The sequence below is a fragment of the Biomphalaria glabrata genome, chromosome 1, assembly GCF_947242115.1.
Source record: "Biomphalaria glabrata chromosome 1, xgBioGlab47.1, whole genome shotgun sequence".
Classification (NCBI taxonomy): Eukaryota; Metazoa; Mollusca; class Gastropoda; family Planorbidae; genus Biomphalaria; species Biomphalaria glabrata.
Genome location: NC_074711.1, coordinates 51972498 through 51993488, shown reverse-complemented (window position 1 = coordinate 51993488; position 20991 = coordinate 51972498). Strand labels below are relative to the sequence as shown.

Below are 20991 nucleotides of genomic sequence, written 5' to 3'. Positions count from 1 at the left end.
ACTCAAAACAAATATTACAAACAACCTGTGAAAATTCACGGCCAGAAATGAGCAGGCGCTTATGGAAAAACCCATGATTCTCTATTTTATTTGTTCTAGTTTCCATAATTATTTCTTATAAGCGAACATCGTTAATATTATCAAAGGGTAATGGAATAATTAGAATTCATTTAAATATTTTAGTTATTTTTTTTAATTATTAAACCAAAATTTTTTTTTATAAAAAGGAACCTTGGAGTAGCCTTATGATTCGACCGCCCCCCAAAGTCGGCCGCCTGCGTGCAATGCACACATTGCACAATAGGTAGCGGCGGCCCTGTTCCTAAATAACAATCTCCCATTCTCTTAACCTTTGCATGTCAAATGTTTCTGACGTCACGACCTGTGACTGGTAACGAGCTATTGGTCTATACAAGTTGCAACGTCGTAGGCCTATTCTAACGATTGGTCTGCATTGAACCAGTGAATATGCTTTACGGTTATTTCGGTCAATCAACATCCAGAAAGTTTGAGGATGACGTATTCTTTTCTTTTTTTTTCAATAGGCTACTGTGTATACACATCGGGTGGCTGTGGGAAAATCCGTGTTTAAAAAAAAGCAAGCAAACAAAACATCGGGAGTATTTTTTTTTTCATTATTTATTTTGAAAGCCCGTGGTATAGTCCTTCCACGAAAGTCAGATGTTTTTAAAGAACATCAATTAGCCTTCGGCATTTGGACCGAGCATCGAGAGAGAAGAAACATAATATTATTATTAGTGCAAAGCAACAAGTCAGGAAAATTCAGGTTCTCCTCTGTAATTAATAGTTACTTTCCGACTCCAGCTTAGCAGAAATTATTATTATCTTGTTTGCTCATTTTTCATTCAAAATGTTTCTGAATCATTAGTTACGTTTATTAACTTTAAAAGAAGAAATCTTTCATGCAGAATATTTACAACGCAGTATGCAATTAGTGAAAGGCCAATAGTATAGTACCTACGTAAGGTACTATGTTTAGTAGCAAAAATAAAACTCAGGGCCCCGCATATGACTATCGCCCATGGCTCCGCACTCTGGTAAGGCCGCGTCCAATAGAGATGATCTCCATTCCTTGGAGATGCAAATGTAATCTCATTAAAGGTTTCTCCGTTTGGTGATCGCCATGTTTTCTTGTGTACTTGTGTTTAAACTATGAGAAACCAAACGCTCACCATCATCACTGATGTTATCTGCAAAGCCATAGGGTTAGGGTATTCAAAGTCAGTTCGGTTGCGATTGATTTTGGCGTTTAAGTCTCTCATCAGTAGAATTAGGTCATGGCTGGGTGTTTCATCAAGTGTGGTTTGAAGCTGATTATCAAAGTTATCCTTGATGGTATCTTCTGCATTCTCTGTCAGGGCATATACTTGGATGGAAGTGATTTTGATTTGGTTTGTTTGGGATTGAGCTGTAATAATGCAGTCGATGACTGGCTACTAAGCAATTAGCGACGTGGTTGCTATTTTGGACATGATGAATCGTATCCTGAGTAGGCATTAGCGGATCCAGAACTTTGGAGTGGGGGGGGGGGGGAGGCAATTTTTTTCAAAACCCTAACCCTAACGCCCAGTAAACCCTAACCCTATGCATAAATGTGCGTACAACACACACACATATATACATATAAGAATTAAAAAAAAAAACAGCATTTCTCAACATTCATCGAAAAACATAACAACTGGGGCAGCGCTATAAGTTTCGCTAGTGGGGTTCGGGGCGAAGTCCCGAGGACAAAAGCGTTTTCTTGCATTGTTCACTGCAGAAACACATTCTCCTGACATCTACAACTCATTATTCATCAATGGAGTTCGGGGCGAAGCACCGACGCCAAAAGAATTTTCTTGCATTCTTCATTGCAGAAACGCATTCTCCTGACATCTAGAGCGTATTATTCATCAATGGAGTTCGGGGCGAAGCCCCGACCCCAAAAGAATTTTCTTGCATTCTTCATTGCAGAAACGCATTCTCCTGACATCTACAGCTTATTATTCATCAATGGAGTTCTTGCATTTTTGAATGCAGAAACGCATTCTCCTGACAAGTACAGCTCATTATTCATCAGTGAGGTTCGGGCGAAAACGTTTTCTTGCATACTTCACAGAAGAAACGCATTCTCCTGACCTAAAGCTCAATATTTATACTATTAAAAAGGACCTTTTGAATAATGTTGTACTTGAAAAATAGTCTAATATGAATTTATAGGCCCTTAATACATTCCAAATAAAACCGATTTGTTCCTTAAAAAGATAAGATACCCCACATATTTAGATTTTGGCTTTGAGGATCGCCTCCGAAAAAAAAATTATTCGATGAACAATAAAGTGTAAGTTGTGAAGTTCTAGTCCCAAATATATTTAACTAGAAAAATATCCGATTGAGTAAAGGTTGTGAAAAGGCGACTATGCAATAATCCTTTGGGTTTAGAACTCATCTCAATCATGACTCTTAATTCTAACTTTTCCAATGCAAAGTCTTTCTTAAAATAATTATGATAAATTCATGTGAAATTACATAAACTATGTGTGGAAATGGGAGGGGCGGTAATGTAAAAAGATTAATCCTCGCTCCTCTTATAATTTCTGCTAAAGATTGCATTTGGCATTAAAGAATAGGGGTGGGGCGACTCGATATAAGAACTTATTTAATAGCATATATAAATTATATTAGTGACAGACTTTTTTTATATTTTGTAATTTCTTAACTATAATACTAAAAGAAAAAGTATTGGTGTGTCCGATGGGGGAAATGCGATTGCATGTATCGCCCCTCCCACCTGGTACAATCCTTTTTCATTTAAATTTACTAATGATAAAATTTGAGATTAGAGTGTGGTACGATATAATATACAATGGGTTCACATATCAATACGTAGCTTATATTATATAGATACTCAACTAATTTTGTTCACAAACTATGATTTCTCCATAAAAGTAGGACCGCCCCCCCCCCACTCAAAGGGTTAAGGTGGGAAGGGCAGTAGAGGTATTCGCCCCCTCCCCAATCGGCAAACAGGGAACGACATAATATACAGATCGGTTAAAATATTAATAACAAGTTTTAATCATATAGCTATTTAATTGATTCTGTTAGCAAGCTGTGATTTCTACAGATAAATTGGACCGCCCCCCCACTCGAAAGTGTATGGGGGGGGGGGGATTGATACCATCGCCCCCACCAAATCGGCCAACATACCAAAGAGGGGGGGGGGCGAAATAATCTAAAAATAGGTTGAAATATAACTAATTAGTATATATTATTAACAAAAGTAATAATTTCGTATACAAATTGTGTGAATTCTATACTTAAATTCGTCCGCCCCACCCTCGGGGAGGGGGGGAGTCGCCCCTACCGCCCCCCCCCTGGATCCGCCAGTGTGAGTAGGCCTATATTATGCTCTAATTGGCTATTTGTCCACTTAATGTCCACCGCATCTCACAGATTTCATGGATGTCAGCCCATAAGCTGTCTAACTCGCTTAAAAGTTAGGCCAATTTACCGTTTTGGTTCAGGGTTCTAAAGTTCCCTATACCAATTAGTGTCGATTTTTTTGCATTGAATGGCTTGCCATGTATGGGGCATAGGGCATCCTGTTGGGTATTGGCCGTCCTCGCCACATGTAAAATTATCTTTATGTTTAAAGTTTGCCGTTTATGTAGCAATGGATGTTTTACAGGGTGGGGTCGCTAGCCCCACGACAAACCCTCCTCCTTTCTCACCCGGGCTTGGAACTGTTACATTTCTAGACAAATCGTGATAGTTGTTCTTGATATACGTGTCCATGTTCCTTCCTCCATTTTCCAGGTTCCATGAAGTTGTGACTTGAATAGAGAAATTATTTAAAAAAAAAAACATCTTTTTTTATGTTATGTCGTCTCTCATCTTCATATGACATGGAGTCCAATAAGAGGAAAGCGCAAACAGGGACGTCCTCGTATAACTTGGCGCTACACTTTCATGGAGGACCTCAGAGTAGTGGACACCGGCTTCCGACATTACCAGTGACAGATCTAAATGGCGACAGCTTGCCGCCCGATGCGCCGAGGGCGGATCTAAATCCAAGTAAGCCTCTCATATCTTAATTTCAATTATAAGTCCTAAATGAAAACAAAGGGAGGGGCGGTACTTCATTAAACGTTTCCCCTCCTCTCAGCCTGCCGTGAATTATAGTCCCTTTAGCAGATGTGCCTGGAAGTGTGCAGTATATGCCATCGTCTCCTATCCCCTTTGAGTACGTCGTTCCTCGTTGTGGAAGTGTGTATGGGGGACAATATGTAAGTAATTTAAGATTTAAATGATATAGCGCTGTTAACAAACATAATGTAGGATCAAGGCTATAAGATAAAATAACAGACATTAGCAATAGAGTTAAAAAAAACTAATCTTTAAAAAATTTTTTTTTCAAAAGACAGGTCTTAATGCTCATCTTGACTAGTGAAGCATTTTGTTTGAGATCTACGAGGCCATTCACTAAAATGTGTCCATTTCTTTTCTTTCTCTCATCATACACACACACACACACGCACACTCAAATAATTGCTGGTATCACAGTAGGATTACAAGATTGCCAATAAATACATGTCCTTTACTAAAAGCTGATGAAACACTTCTTGTTGCGTACTCATGGGTTGTTATAGCGAGACTGATACAAAGCAACATTGTTTTGATTCCTAATCAGATTTTAAATTATATCTGTTGAAAATATTATTGGGCTTAATGAAAAAAAGGTAATTGAAAAAAAAAATTTTTTGTTTGTGCAAACTTATTATTAATTTTAAAACAAGATAAAAATACCATTTCCATGTGCAGTTTACAGCACTGAAAGTAAAAATGCAATTTAGGCTTTCAACTAAAGTCTAAAAGTAGTCCTTAAAAAAAAATCTTGGTAATGTACAAAAATGTTGTTTTATCTTTTGATATAGATAAAGACAGACATTAAATATATATCTTAATAAAAATGTTATTATAATTTGAGTTATTATAATATTCTATTTTTTTGTAGTTTTTAAATTGTTTTACTTCACACAATTTATATATACTTTTCTTGCAGTTTCCATTAATATTATAGATAATAGCCTACTACTTCTATTTATAAAGGGTCTGAATTATTGGAGTTACAACAACATAGGCCTAATTCAATATAAATTAATGAAAGCAAGTTTTAGGGTTTTAATCAAAATGTAAAACAATGATATATATGTATATATTTTGAATGAGCATGTGCATAGAGTTCAAAATGAATAATTTAAAAGAACAAAAGCTTTATTAAAGTTATAGTTTTAAATAAATCAAGTCATTTTGAAAACTAAGCATAATGTGAAATTGACAAAAAAAAGTTTTTATTTTCAGTTGTGAATTTACTCCATTCACTGTAACTACTTCTCAGTCTGATCATCTTCACACAAAGTTCTCAAAAAAAAAAAAAAAAAAAAAACTTTTTTTTTACAGGAGCTGAATGCCATATAACATATAATCATAGCAGCATGAAGGTACCAAGGTTATTGAGAGGAGAAGATGAAGAAAATATAGCAAAACAGATAAAACCTGATGCCCTTTGACCCAAACCCATTAGTAACAAAATACCAGTCTAACATCTACCTTGACCATCCAGATCTCGAAAAGGACGTTTCAGGTCAGTATTTTATATGTTTGATGATATTTTTATTCATAATTTGTTTCAGCACTAAAAAGCTTCAAACTCCATTTATAACTGTTTCTTTGCATCATTTTGTTTAATTGGAGGAAGCCTAGAAGGCCGTCCATACGTTTGCTGAATCTTTGTTGCTGGTTTAGATTTAGCTTGTGAATTCGATGGTGCTATCTGCTTGGCTTGTTGTGTGACAGGCTTAAGAAGAGATGAAACTGGCTTCAAAATAGTTGTGGGTGTTGTTTTTGTGTTGGGGGCACTATTTTGTTCCACTATTGGTGTTCTGTTTGGGAAATTTGAAGAAGGTAATGGTTTTGTGAGTGGTGCTCTTACAGAAGTGTCAGATTTTTTAGTAGTGTCTTGTTTGAAAAGAGAGGATGCAGTTGATGGAGGTAATATTACAGTAGAAGGAAGTTTTTGTATTTGGTTACTTTTAGGCTGTGGTTTTAATGGTGCTAGTGATGGTTTTGTGGTTTGTGAATTTTTTCTCTCTGGTTTTTGTAAAGGTGAAGCTGGTTTCAAAGTGTTCTGTTTTGTCTTATTTGATTGAAATATATTATTGGTGGAAGGCTTTGAACTGGTCTTTGTAGTCACCTTGTTTGGAATATGATGGTGTATTTGACTTAATATATCATTGAATTCTGGACCATCCCAAGTCATTTGAATTGTTTCATCCTGTAAAAAAAATTGTTCAGTCTTTAAAGTATTTTTTTTTCAGCTTTTACCAAATTAAGCATTAACTTTATATGCTAACATTTTTAACATTGTCAATGTGGTAAATCTATTGGTATATGAATGTTATATAGAGCCGTCATCCTCCCTACATTGCTCTATGCCTCAGAAACATGGACAGTGTACAGTAAACATGCAAAGAAACTAAACCACTTCCACATGACATGTCTGAGAAAAATACTAAATGTCAAATGGCAAGACAAAATACCAGATACAGAAGTCCTTCGAAGAGCGTGTCTGCAAAGCATCCACTCAATCCTGATGCAGTCCCAGCTGCGATGGGCAGGTCACGTCTACAGAATATGGAAGACCACCGCATCCCTAAATGACTCTTGTATGGCCAACTAAGCGAAGGAAAGCGCTCACAAGGTGGGCAAAGAAAGCGCTTCAGGGACACCCTCAAAGCTTCTCTGAAGGCGTTCAGCATAGACCCAAGCACTTGGGAGACAGAGGCACATGACAGAGCATCATGGCATCGCGCTGTGAAAACTGGCGCACAGGTTGCTGAGGAAAAAAGAACAACGCTGGCAGAAGAAAAACGCCAGAAAAGAAAAGCAAGACAAACGACACTAGCTCCAGCTGGAATAACCTGCCCAGTGTGCGGCCGAACATTCTGGGCTCACATAGGTCTCACCAACCACATGAGGAGGCATAAAACCCTAGTGCAAAGCTCTCAGTCCCCTGGATGACAAAGTGGTCATCATCGAACCACGATGGACGAACTATATATATTCTTAGATTCACAATTTAAAAATATAAATTACAAACATTTTAATGTATTATAGTTCCCTTATAAAATTTTCTTTTATCAATATTGTGCCAAAAATTACCTTTGAAAAGTTAATGTAGACTAATTGTGTCATGACCATACTCATGGGTCCAGTAGGTGGCCAGGTCATCTTCTCCAGTAGTAATGGAATCATTGGTTTCTTAAGAGCATCAGTCAGACTGACTTCACGACGACAGTTGGCAGAGAGTGAATACTTCTGTGTGACACATGACAAAACCACCTTACAGCCTCTAATGCCTCTATCAATTTTGTCATACAGTGAATCTCCACCGCCCATTTGTTTGATGTCCAGCCAGCAGCTAAAGCCAAGGGAGGTCAGTCGTTTATACAATTTGATTATATTCTTCTGTTTCCCCCACTGGTAAGAAATGAAAATATCTGGGGAGTCTGATGCCTAAAAAATAAAAAATAAAACTTATACAAAGTCAATATATTGAATATGAGGTAACCTTAGGACCTTTCAACATCAGACTGTCAGAAATTTTCATGTAATTACTATATAAAAATTTTATTTTGACTTTGTTATACACATGACTAGACTGATAGCTTGATATAGGGAAAATGCATGAAACAAATGGTAGAGCAGTAGAGTATCATGGAAATATAGAAAATTTGATGCAGAAGTACATGTATATGAATCAAAAGACATTTGATAAACAAGTAATATTGTGGGTAAAACATGAGAAGGTATTACATTACAAATTGTAAAAAAACATTCTATTCTATATCCAGAATGATAAATATCAAATTGCTTACTATCATATCCAAGTCAGACTGCATCAATTCTGATATTGTTCCACCATTTTTTGTTTTACTTTTGTCTATTGTAATTTCTTGAACAACTGGAATCCACCAGTTTCTGTATTCTGAAATTGAACAAAAATGTGCTCTGACTGTTTGAAAACAAACTGATCTACCAATATTCTTGCTATCACAGTGTCTGACCTGGTTGTACTTTGGTTTCATCAGGAGAAACTCCAACCACATTTAGTTGCATTAAAAGTTCTTGGAATTTGTCTTTGGCCCAATATCTCTGGTCAGACATTTCCTCTCCAGTTCGTTGGAAAAATCGGATAAATAAATATTCACTAAATATTGGTCCCATAGAGCCAGGTGGTGGCCATGGACATTGCTCTAGTAATAGTGGTATTATGGGTTTGTTGAGGCTTACTGACAAGTTCACCTGTAGAATATTTAATGAATGTTGAATATAATAAATTATAGTCCAAAAATGTTATGGTTTTTATGTGGCACATGGAACAAGAACATGGATAAATTTCTAGGTTAAAATGTAGAAAATCAAAACATATTTATCTTGGCACATTCTTTGCCAGAAATGCATTTGTAATAATAATTCCCCTTTCAGATCTTGTGGTCTTTAAGGCTGATGATGTAAAGATCATCTGTTTCTGTGGTCTATGGTTAACGAAGGTGTCATGTGGCCAGCACAATCACTAACTGACTTTACTTTTCCTCAACTAGTGTCAGATACCCATTAGAGCTGGGTGGACTCAGAGGACTCAAAATTTAAAATCCCAGTCTTCACCAGGATTCGAACCCGGGACCTCCAGTTCTGTTGCCAAGTGCTTTACCGCTCAGCCAAAGCACATCCATTTGTAATAATAAAGGAAGATAATTTGTTTGAAAATAACAAATGCTATATTAGATGGTTTTCTCCATTAAGGAAAAAACAAAAGAGTAATAATTAAAAATGTGAATCTCAGCAGCTAATAAACAATGACCAAACATGAAATATGAATCACTTGTACAATTCAAATATAATCATTGAATAAATAAAGCACAGTGGAGATACTGGCAATTAATAAATATTTATTAGAGAATACTGAACACTGAACACTAACCTGGAACCAATGACCCTGAAAGCTAGTTCTGTGTTCTTTAAACAGTCCAGCTTAAATACTTTTCAGGAATGTTTACATCATTGTTAATATTTTCTTTAAATTTTTTTTTTAAATTTACATCTTGACCTTTTATCAATATCTTTAAAATACATGCATTTACATCAAGGTCATCTAGTTAGTTCAGTCTACAAAAAACTCTCTCTCACACACACACAAAGTGACCCAAAAACCTGGTCAATCCTCTTCTTTTGGCTTCCACACTGCGACTAGCTAACTCTCTCTCTCTCTTCTGGCTTACACACAGAAGTGTAAAAGTTATAACGAAATAGTCTTCTGTTACATACCAATTAAATTTGTCCTATCTTATATCTCAGCTTCAGTTTATATTTCTCATCTTATAAACTTAATTCACTGTCACAGCTTAAATTTAAATGATTTCTCTGTTACAGCTTAAATCTAAGTAATCTCTTATGTTTAAATCTAAATAAATCTCTGATACTACTTAAATGTTAATGACCTATATGTTACATCTTGAATCTAACTGACCTCTCTGTTACAGTTTGGAGACTTGGCATAGTTACTAGTGACACAACAGATGACAACTTTAGCTGCTCTGATTCCAGTGTCAATCTTTTTAAACAGTTTATCTCCTCCTCCCATCTGACCAATGTCCAGCCAGCACTCATAGCCAGCCATTTCTAAATGTTGTTTTAACAGTTTAACTTCTGCTTGGTGTGACCACTGGTAGCTGATGAAGATTGGGGGAGGGGAGGGATACACAAACCCTTCATCTTCAACAACTGCCTCTGAAAAGTTACAATTTTCTTGTTAAACAGTCACATGCCAACCAAGGATCTGCCTCTTTAGTCATACAAGAAGTTGCAAAAGGAAAAGATCATCTCTTGAGATGTAAAATGCCACAGATATATAATTAAATATGTATTTCTTTGTATATATGAAAATGGTAGCCTATGTATTTAACAATGAGATTATTTTCAAAATAAAGCTGGTCTAGTAAATTTACTATTATGAATAATATGTTACATAAAATTTGTAAATAAGTTAACAGAAATGAAATAAATCCTCATTAAAATCTCACCAGCATTTTTCATAGCATTCTCCAAAATGGCAGCAGCATCAAGTCTGTCCATTTCTTGAAGTTGTGTTAAAGCAGCCAGAGTTGCTTCACTGGTCTTATGAGATGTGTACCTTCACAGAGATTAAATAGCAACATGATTTTATAAACATTAAACTAACATGTTTATCATAACTGAATACCTTACAAAGATAAGCTTCCTTTGGTATATTACCACTTTTTAAAATCAAGCCATACAAAGTCTTTAAATCACTTACACCTAATTTAGTAAAGTCCTGTCATACAAAGCTTCTATGCCAAATCTATAAAAACTTACCATTCATTTAATAAAGCCATACAAGGATCTGCTTGTTGAGCCCAACCTCTAATATCTTCATTGTTGTAACCTAAGCGACTGCTCAATAACCTCCAATCATGTTCACTCTTTGGATTTAAAAGTTTGGAAATGTCTCTTGCCCAATACGGAGCATGGCTTAATGTCTGATAGATAACAAATCTGGCTTAGTAATGTAATTCAATGAAGATTTCTAAACATATAACACATAACAAAAAATTCATTTATCTTATTTAAAAATAAAAACAAATGAAAACACTACCTTCTTATCAATTTCTTCTACTTTAACAACAGTTTCATCCACTTTGGCTTCAACATTGGTTAATTTCTGTCCCTGTTCTTTCACCTCATTCTTGACATTATCTAGTTGCTCCTTTTGTTTTGATACATCAACTTTCACTTCATTCAAAATTTCTTCTGTCTCATCAGCTCTTCCAACTAAACTGGCCAATTCTTCTTCATGTACTTTTAATTGTTCAATCATATCTTCTGGGCTTTAACCAAAACATAATTAATTGCACAAACTATTAGAATTTTATTGTGATAAAACTTTTCAAATTTTTCTAATAAAATGATCACTAACAATTCAATCTTAAAGTTATTTGCCTTTCTTTTAAAGCAACTATATACAATTAACTATTCTGAGAATTACCTTTTTCCATCAATTATGTTTAGAAGCAATTTTTTGTGTGTTATAATATCTAGATCAGTAGTTTTGAATTCTTGCAGCTCATTCCTTCTTTCTTTTAATAAATCTGAGTACTTTAGTCCAATTACCCGAACAGAGTTCAAAGCAAGAAGTAAAAAATTTTTTTTCTTTATTGGTTTTTATATTGCTGAATATATCTGCCAAAACTTTAGCAGCAACTTCCTGCAAAAATAAATAATAATTTAGAATAATTGAAATATAATATATTGAGTTCAAATGAATGATTATTGATAATCAGAACAGATGATCTCATTTAAAGAATTTCTCAGTTTAGATAAAAGTAATAGAAAGTATCTTTTTTCTATTTATTTACTGTAACAAAGTAAAAAGTTTACCTTTCTATAAAAAGCCAGAGTAACCATCATATCATTTAAGAAATAATATGAATTTTGAACCCACGATGATTTATCAAACAATATGTTCAAATGCTCTATGACTCTTTCTGGACATCTTTTACTTAGCTCCTGAAGAATTTCTAGTATTAAAATTTGAGAATTTTCATGCTCTTGTGCTTTCTTGAATAACATCTCTATATCTTGCATGGCAAAATGCTGAAAATATTTTTTTCAAAAATACTTTAAGCTTTTTAAAATTGTTTCTTTTTTAAAGTTTCCAAATTGTTTGAGAGAGAATGTAAAAAAATACTCCTACTTACTTCAGCTTGTTTCTGTGATACTTGCTGAAAGAACTCAGACAAATATTTAATCAAACGAGGTTCTCCTGTGTCTTTCAGCATCTCAATGAAATTTTGGTAGTGTTTTTTAAGTAACCTGGGATTGCTGGGATAGATCTGTGTAATAGCAGCTTAAAATGAAATCAATGATATGGTAATTAGTGTTAAATCTAATATATGTGCTTGAGGAAATTATAATTTTTAAAAATCAAATAAAATAAAAACCTAAATATCAATATGGTAATAAGAAAATCAATTATTTCTTACTCAGAAGGTATTCATTTCCTTTCTCTAAATATACCACAATGAAATTTTCCAGATAAGGTGCAATAACTTTTTGACCAGATGAAACTTGTCCAATTCTCAGGATGTACAGAGATATTGTATTTATGATATAGTGTTCATCAACATTGAAACACTTGATAAGTTCTGGTACAAGAGGAGCTACAAGCTCCATCTTGTTTAATGCTTGTAGCTAAAATATTTAATGTAGATTTATTAGCTTATAGCTTTATTATTTATACACAATTTAATTAGAGACCATGCTCAACTCTGAATTCTGTCTAATAAGTTCTTATAAATAAGTATAAAAACACAACATATTAGTAATGATAGATCAAAACCAAAAATAACTTTTTTTTCTTCAGTACTGGTATAAATTATATGTTTTTAATCAGTAACATAGCCAAAACTATTTAAAAGGTAAAGAATAAGATGAAACATTTTTAACCAATAAGGCCCTACTGTCAAGGGCAATAAACTGAACTAATCAGTTAGTGGCATTTGTTGAACTGGAAAGTCAGTTAAGGAAAAACTATTCTTTACAGTCTAAAAAAAAACATAAAAAATGTTATTATGTCATTGTACTAATATACAGCTCCTTCTGACTCGGAAGACAATGGATGTGCCCAGATTCTTCTCCGGGACGCATTCCTGGGCCTTAGATTTGGACTGATAGGCAAAGATAACTAATGTTAGTATTGATATTTAAACATACTCAACATGTGTCAGCAATAAGTCGTGGCTGTGACATTTCATGACCTACTTAGGATTTAGCAGATGATTGGGTTTCAATATGGGTGTCAAGTTCTCTGACCACAATTTGATTAACGTGATATACTCTAACTTTTAATGCCATGGTGGACATGTCTTTTACATGCAAACACAAAGAAATTTTCAGTTAGCCTCAGCTTTAATTTCTCTCCACCCACCCACCCCCACCCCCCCCCCAAAAAAAAAAAAAAAAAGTTGGAAACAGTGATGACCATGATTTCCTGTAGGGACATGTGCAAAACAGATTCACTTATGCTGCCTGAGGACATTGAGAAGTTTTTGTCTCATAACATGAGAAACTGTTGACTGCTCCTCCACTTACAGTGAAAAAAAAATTATTTACAGAGGCCTATGTTATGTAACTATATAATTAAGTACGTGTATTAAAAAAATTAATTTCCTGATTCTTTTTTTTTATATAAATCAATATTAAAGCTATAAAAACAACAACAACAAAAATATGTTAACGTTTATATAACTATTAAACAAATGGTGTTGAATAATTAATTTAAAAAATATAATGTTTAACAGCTTGATTTACTTACCCATTGAAATAAAGGTTCTGTAATATTCGAAAATATAGAAAAATGACCAGTTTGGCTGGAACCAGTCTCTGGATGAACACAGTCATATTGTAGACATGTCAAACAGAGAGACACAAAAACTTCAAAGTCTTCATTTTTGAACAATTCACCATCTCTGTATGAAGTATACATCTTAGTTATTGGGATTAATGTTTCTGTCTTGTTAGTCTTTAAAAGACAATTTGTCCGTTAAATATGCATTTACAAAGTGTGTTTATTCAATCTACCATTACTTACTTAAATGGTTTAGTTGCCTTGTCAATAAAATGATTAGCAGCTCGATACAGTTGGTAACAAAAAGCCCAAGGCAAGCTTTCATTTTTAAGAATTTCATGGAATCTCTTAATGGCATCAATCATAGCATTTTTATCTTCCTGTAATTAAATGAACTTTTAATAAATCAAACAACTTTTTGAACAAAACTAAATTCTTTAACATCTTTCATTTCTTTAAATTTTTAGACTATAATTTCTTTCATTTGAAAAAGAAACTTGCAACAATTTGAATCATTTTTTTTTAACACAAAGTAGATTAGAGTATTTCTGACTTCAAACCTTAATATTAAGTTCAGTTTTTTCTGCTATACTCTCAGCAAGTTTGTATAGTTCTTCATGTTCTGTATTCATAAATTTCAATGAAAGGTCCATCATTTCCTTACCATAAGACTTTATTAATTTATCTTTTCTATGGAAAAAAGAAAATATAATTCATAATAGAAGTTTTGTAACATTTTGTACATTTCATTGGTAGGAACATCAAGTATTTTAGCAAACCTAAGGTTTTATGCATTTGTGTGTAACTCCAGTGGTAAGTAACATATATTAAAAAATGTTAAGCTTTCAGATGTTGCAATCTATGGGGCAGATGATGTATATTTCATCAATTTCTGTGGTTTATAGTTAACAAGAGTGTGATGTGGCCAGCACAATGACCAACTATATTAACTTTCTTCTAGTTAATGTCAGGTACCCATTAGAGCTGGACGGACTCAGAAACCCCCGTAAGATCCCAAAATTTAAAAAATCCCAGTCTTCATCAGGTTTCTGACCTGAGACCTTTCAGTTTTGAAGAAGACCACTTTACCTCTCAGCCAACATGCCTTCAAGTAATAGATATATTCACTGTTATTATAGTGGCAACCATATTAATTAGAATTAATAATTATCATAAATGCTTCCTATAAATAAGAATCTGCAATATAAAAAAGACAGTAGAGTTTATTTCATAACACTCAAATATTTATATCTAATAATCATACTTTTTGTAGCAACAGTTGATTTATTGATTTATTTACAAAATAGGTGTGCTTGAAATTCAAGTATTCTGCCTTTTTTCAAGTACCACAAATGGCTCCAAGGAAAAGAATTTAGAGAATAAAAGAAATACTAGAAAGAATTCTCTTTGCTTTAATGAATGTCTAATTGTACAGGATTCAAAGTGCAGCAGACACCAGCTTATTTGGCAGACACCAGTATATGTGCAGCAACGAACTAGAGAAAGCCCACAACAGCCAAAAGCTCCTCACAGGCTAGTCCAGAACAATGCAAGAAATATTGAATTTAACTCTATAAATATATCGCACCCGCCCGTTAGGGCCTACAAACATTTTAAAATTATATTTTACAGCTGTTTGTTTCCCATGTGGTGAACGTATAAGTTTAAATTTTAAATGTCATATAATTCTTTGAATGTTTTGCTCTTCAGATTGTATCAATTAGAAAAAATGAAGGTATTTATAGTGTTGTAACCCTATTGGCGACGCGATAGGGTTAACTGTGTGTGATCAGCTGACTTATGTGACACAGGCCAGAAAGACAGTTTAGTGTGCTATGTCGAATGGCAATGGACAGTACTGGTATGAATGTTGCAGGTGAATGTGACCCATGTTATGGTCATCTGATCATAAGCCTGCGTGGACCAGAGACACAGTGTGTGTAAGGCAGTGCAAGACAGGACAGCGAGGAGACCGGACGGTTAGTCAGCCATGAAGTTGGTCCTGGCGGAGTCCTCAAGTGTTATGCACGAGTCCAGGAAGAGATAGTGACAGTAGAGTTTAGTACGGTGATGTACAGTGTAGCATTTTTAGTTGTTGGTGTGTGCCAATTGTCTAGTATTGGCTGTTATCTATTTGACCATTAATAAAGTACCAGATTATTTGGAGCTCTTGTTGTCAAGTTTTTGATGTGTTGTGTATCTAGCAGTGTTTACAAAAAGCCTGATTTGGAGAGATCGTAATAATAGTTTAAAACATTGTTGAAGCTTGTATAAAAACAAAAGATATTTCAAAATAGTAAGTTAACTTTTAAAAACATAAATACTCTATAGGATTTTTAAAAATATTTTAAAAAAGGTAACTTTTCCTTCTAAGATTAATAAACAACAAACTTATTTAACTTTAGGCATCATGTGAAATGCAAATATAGTGAGAGTAAAGTCTATCTTACTTTAAACCATTGAAGAAATTTTCTACTGCTGTTTTTAAAATGTTCAAATATTCTTTTAGTTCTTTCTTCTCCTTTTCATCGCCATTAACAGATGGTGGAAGCTGGAAAGCTAAAAAACTTTTGAACACTTGATTAACAATATCAACATGTTCCTGTTAAGAAGAAGAGAGCGAAAGAGAAAAATGAGTTGAAAGCAACAAAGTGTGTCAACTAATATATATATATATAGAGAGAGATGTTTCAAACGAAAGTTTCATTTATATTGATGTTTGAGCGACCTGCAATATCTGATTGGCTGGCATTACGAGGAACTGTGGCTAAGAACAAATCAGCTGTCCATTGAAGAATACAACATCACAAGCCCTCACCACGAATTCCCAAGGAAAGAGAAAGAGGGGACGGTCCAGAAATACATGGTGCCGAGATTCGGATGCAAATGACCAGGATACAGAGAGATTAGTACAGAACTGAAATGCCTGTCAAGCAATGAACCTCTCCTGAGAGTATATATAAATATATAGGTCTATCATAAGATAAGATGATCACAATAGAGTGCAATAAATTGACGAAATTGATAAATGGATTGATAGAGTGAAAACAATTTTGCAAGGTATTATGTATCTAGTCCTCACATCCTGTTTTATTTGTACCTTCAATGCTTCCACCAGTAGAAGTGAAATTACAAAGGAAGTAAACATTGCATTTAGTTTTATCTTACCGTCCATTTCACTGCGTTATTTTCACTAAATATGACACAACAGCCTGCAACAGTGCTTTCACAACTTCTTTTCAAGAGAGGAATCAGCATTGAAACCCATGACCTTGACTTCTGTTTATCACTTGACATCATTTTGAATCAAGAAAACATTTCTTGTAATAATGAAATGACTAACATTTACATTTTAAAATTTTAGCAATTGTTTAAAAATGATATTTTTTTAAAAGAAAATATAATTTACTATGCCTTTTCTATAGCCACAACAATTTGCATTTTAAAATTTTTAATTCATAAAGATATGCTGCTTAAATTTGAAATCAAAATTTGCATTTTAATGCCTTTTATTGGAAAACAATTCCTAGAACATAGCACAAGAAAAAGAAATTAAAGATTAATAAATGTCTCCGTGATATTCATCAACTCTTTTACCATTCCTATTTTATCCAGCAATTTTAGGCCTTTATGGCCAGGCAGTCTTAGAAACCAACCCCACACATTCACTAATATCAATGGCCTGGCCTTATAGATTACAAACTATCATTAAAAGTATGAGGCTGAGTATAGGGTCATAATTTAAAAGACACAAAATGGTCAATCAAATTAAAATATAAAACAGCTCTGTTTCGATCAACATTTCTAAGCTATTTTTTATATAAAAATAAATGATTGTAGATTGGGAAAAACAAAGTTTATAGTAGTATCTGGTGTATTTTACATAAAATTTAAATATTTAGTATTCTTTCTTGTTTTTAAGCATTTATTAAAAAATATTTTTATGACATTAAAAATACTTACTTGGCATACACACTATGCAGAGCATATAAAATACGGGATGCACATCCATTATGATTTAAAAACTTTATGTCTATCTCTTCAACTACTTTAATAAATCTCTGCACAATATTCTCAAAAACTTCTGCACTTATCTGTGAAACATAGTTATACAATGTCTTGTATTTTTTTTTATAGTAAAGACAATTACATAAATATCTAGTTAAAGCAAACATCAAAACTTACTTTTGACGATTTAATTTCAAAGTCAGAAAAGTAAACTTGAGCACCACAAAAAAGATTAAACAAGTATTTATCTCCCTCTAAAGTATAAGTACATTTCGATATCGTCATTAGAAGATCAAAGAGTTCATTGTACACTTCTTCAAGCTTGCCCTGTTTTCTGAATATACACAAATCTGATTTTTTTTTTTTTATCATAAAAATAAGTAAAAACTTTTAAACTTTTACCTGGCATCAAAACTAAAAATATTTAAATTGCGAAGTATAAATCTTTGAGGTTAAAAACATTTAATGTATGTTATTAATTTTTGCTAGACCTATACTAACAGACTAACTAACCTATGGTATCTAAATAAATGCCGAAAAAAACTAAAATTATTACTAATAAAATGGGTATCAGCATTGGAGGTGAAAAGCTGTCAGTAAAGCTATCGTCTCAGATGAGGGAACCAAACCTGAACTATTGGCCCGAATTGCATAGTCCACAGCATCACTTGCAAAACTCAAAACAATATGGAAAGACCGGAGCATAGCACTCGACACCATAATCAGAGTGATGCACTTATATGTTTGTGAGTCATGGACGCTGACTGTAAAGCTAGAGAGGAGCATCCTAGCAAGGCATTGAGATGGTACAGTAGTATTCTAGGTACCACTATTAAAGACCACATGACAAATAAAGAGATTAGAGACAATTTAAGGTTACTACAGCGATTGAAACCCCAATGATCAGCTAAGTACTGTTTAAAAAAAAAGCAAACTAAAACTTTATGGTCATATTACAATTTTTCGGGACTCACAAAGGCCTTCCTTCAGGGAACAATACCAGGAAAAAGAAGAAGATTCAGACAGAGAAAGTGATGGGAGGACAACATAAAAGAATGGACAGGCCTGCCAATGAAAAAGGTTCTATTCAATTCAAAAGACAGAGAAGAATTGCGGGAGACGGTCGACAAATTTTGTGTGGTGCCCCAACCATTCAACAGACTAAGGGATATGTGAAGGTGATAGGCCTACTAACAGAAAATCATTTGATATGGTAATTTTATTATTTTGTGTTTATTTTTTGAAAACTAGATAACACTTAATGTTCAACCAGATTACAAAGAGAGTTTGTGTTATCACACAAACTCAGAGGCGGATCCCTGTCGGATCCGCCTATTCGCAAGGAATATTCAAGACGTGATTTTATTTTCATTGTTAAAAGTAATAATGTTTCAAAGATTTCATTGCCATTGTAAAGTTTTTTTTTCTGTCTTACATGTTTCGGATGTTCTTTCAAAATTAAAGATAATTAACTTCCTTGTCCAAACCTACCGCTGGACGACGGGGGATGGCAGCGAGCTGAGTATGAGCACGGGACCGTCGAGATAATCAGTCCAGCACGCTAACCGCACGACCAGGCATTGCTGTTAACTTAATAACAAACTGGTTACAAACTAATAGCCTATTATTGATAAAGAGATATATTACACATTACGGCAAGACATCTACAGGATATGTACAATATGTAAGACGACCGATTTTAGATAACCTTTCAGCATTGATTTGTAATTGAAAAAAAGAAGAAGAAAAGAATAGATTTCTTGCTTTTAGGCCTACTTCGATGTCTCAACACAGTTAACAATAGAGCTATTGGCATTTTCATTTAAATGGAACTGAGGATGTAGATCTACCTAAACTAAACTTCTGATTTAGCACTCTTATAAATTTGGAATAATTTAGATGTAATTAGACTTATGAAAATAAAAAGCCTAGATTAGTAGATAATCTATCAAGAGACTGAATGCAACATTAAATTTAAAAATAGTAGATTACTTTTAGTATATTAGGCTAGAGCATTGCAATATTGATCTAGACGTTTGGAAATTAAAATTTACACTTCAAGTCTAGAAATTGAAATTTAATGTCTTAATCTTGTCAGAGACTTGTCTATATCATTTTAAACGACCTAGAATGATTTTAATTAGGATATAAATATAGATCTAGTTTAAAAAATCTAGATATACTGTAAAAAATCTAGATATACTGTAAAAAATCTAGATATACTGTAAAAATCTAGATCTAGTTTAAAATAACATCTTAAGGTAAGATCTTAATCTAGCTATTATGGCTTTTTAAAATACGAATCAGATAACGAGGTTCAATAAACATTACTATACCGAGTTTATTTAGCATTGATCATTTAAAGAATTAAGTCCCCATGACGTCAAAGGAAGAAAATTCCACTATGTCACACGGCCTAGTTAGACTAAAAAATGCCTTCATCAATACGAGCCATTTATCGAGTGTTCATAGACATTGGTGCACCGAATGAGTTCTTTTAGCATTTCATTTAAAGAATTAATTCCATATGACGTCAAAGGAACTAATACAACACGTCACACGTCCTAGTTAGACTATAAAATGTCTTCATCAATACGAGCCAGTTATCTAGTTTTCATAGACATTGGTGCACCGAGTGAGTTCTTTTAGCATTTCATTTAAAGAATTAATTCTATATGACGTCAAAGGGAAAAAAAATACAACACGTGACACGGCCTAGTTAGACTAAAAAAAATGCTTACATCAATACAAGATTTTTTTTTGAGGGTTCATAGACATTGGTGCACCGAGTTTTTCAGCATTAAATTAAAAGAATCCATTCATACGACGTCAGATGAAAAAACATTCCATTATGTCACAATGGGCTAGTACCAAAAAAATGTCTTTATTAACACGAGATATTTAACGACATTGGTGTACTGAGTTATAATAGAATTTATTTAAAGAGGATTAAAGCCGCATTTTGTGTGCGTTTTGTCTGTCAGTCTGACTGTCCGTCATGTCAATATAAAAAAAAGAACTAAAAGCTATTGAAAATTTGATTAACCTTTAATTTTCGTTTTGAAACATCGCAATAGTTTTAAGCATGAACGCAATAGGTTTATGTATATATAATAGATTGTTCCGGATGTTTGTATAAATAGTAAGAGAAAAAGAAAATTCCAGATAAATGTAATACCGTTAATTAAGTTTTTGGGATGGTCTTGTATAAAAATTAGATGCACCACAGCCTTGTAGAGAGATTTTCATACCATACTTTGGCGTTTGGAAGTTGTTTTCCTTAAAAATTGGAACATAATATTAACGATAATTAGATTTTGTAACGTTTTAGCTAGAAAATTAAATATACTTTAAGAGAGAAGTGAGATTTTACATAAAATAGAGTTAAAATATCTTTCATGAAAATCCGGAACAACATTTTTTCGTAAATGCGAAGATTCTTTGTTTTATTACGTAGAAGAAGGATTTCAAACAATTATTTGGCAGTAGTA

General features: G+C 33.6%; 1 pseudogene; it reads right to left on the bottom strand.

Annotated features, from left to right (window-relative positions):
- Positions 1-5332: 5332 nt before the first annotated feature.
- The window catches only part of LOC106077222 (uncharacterized), a 42595-nt pseudogene continuing 26936 nt past the window's right edge, over positions 5333-20991 (bottom strand).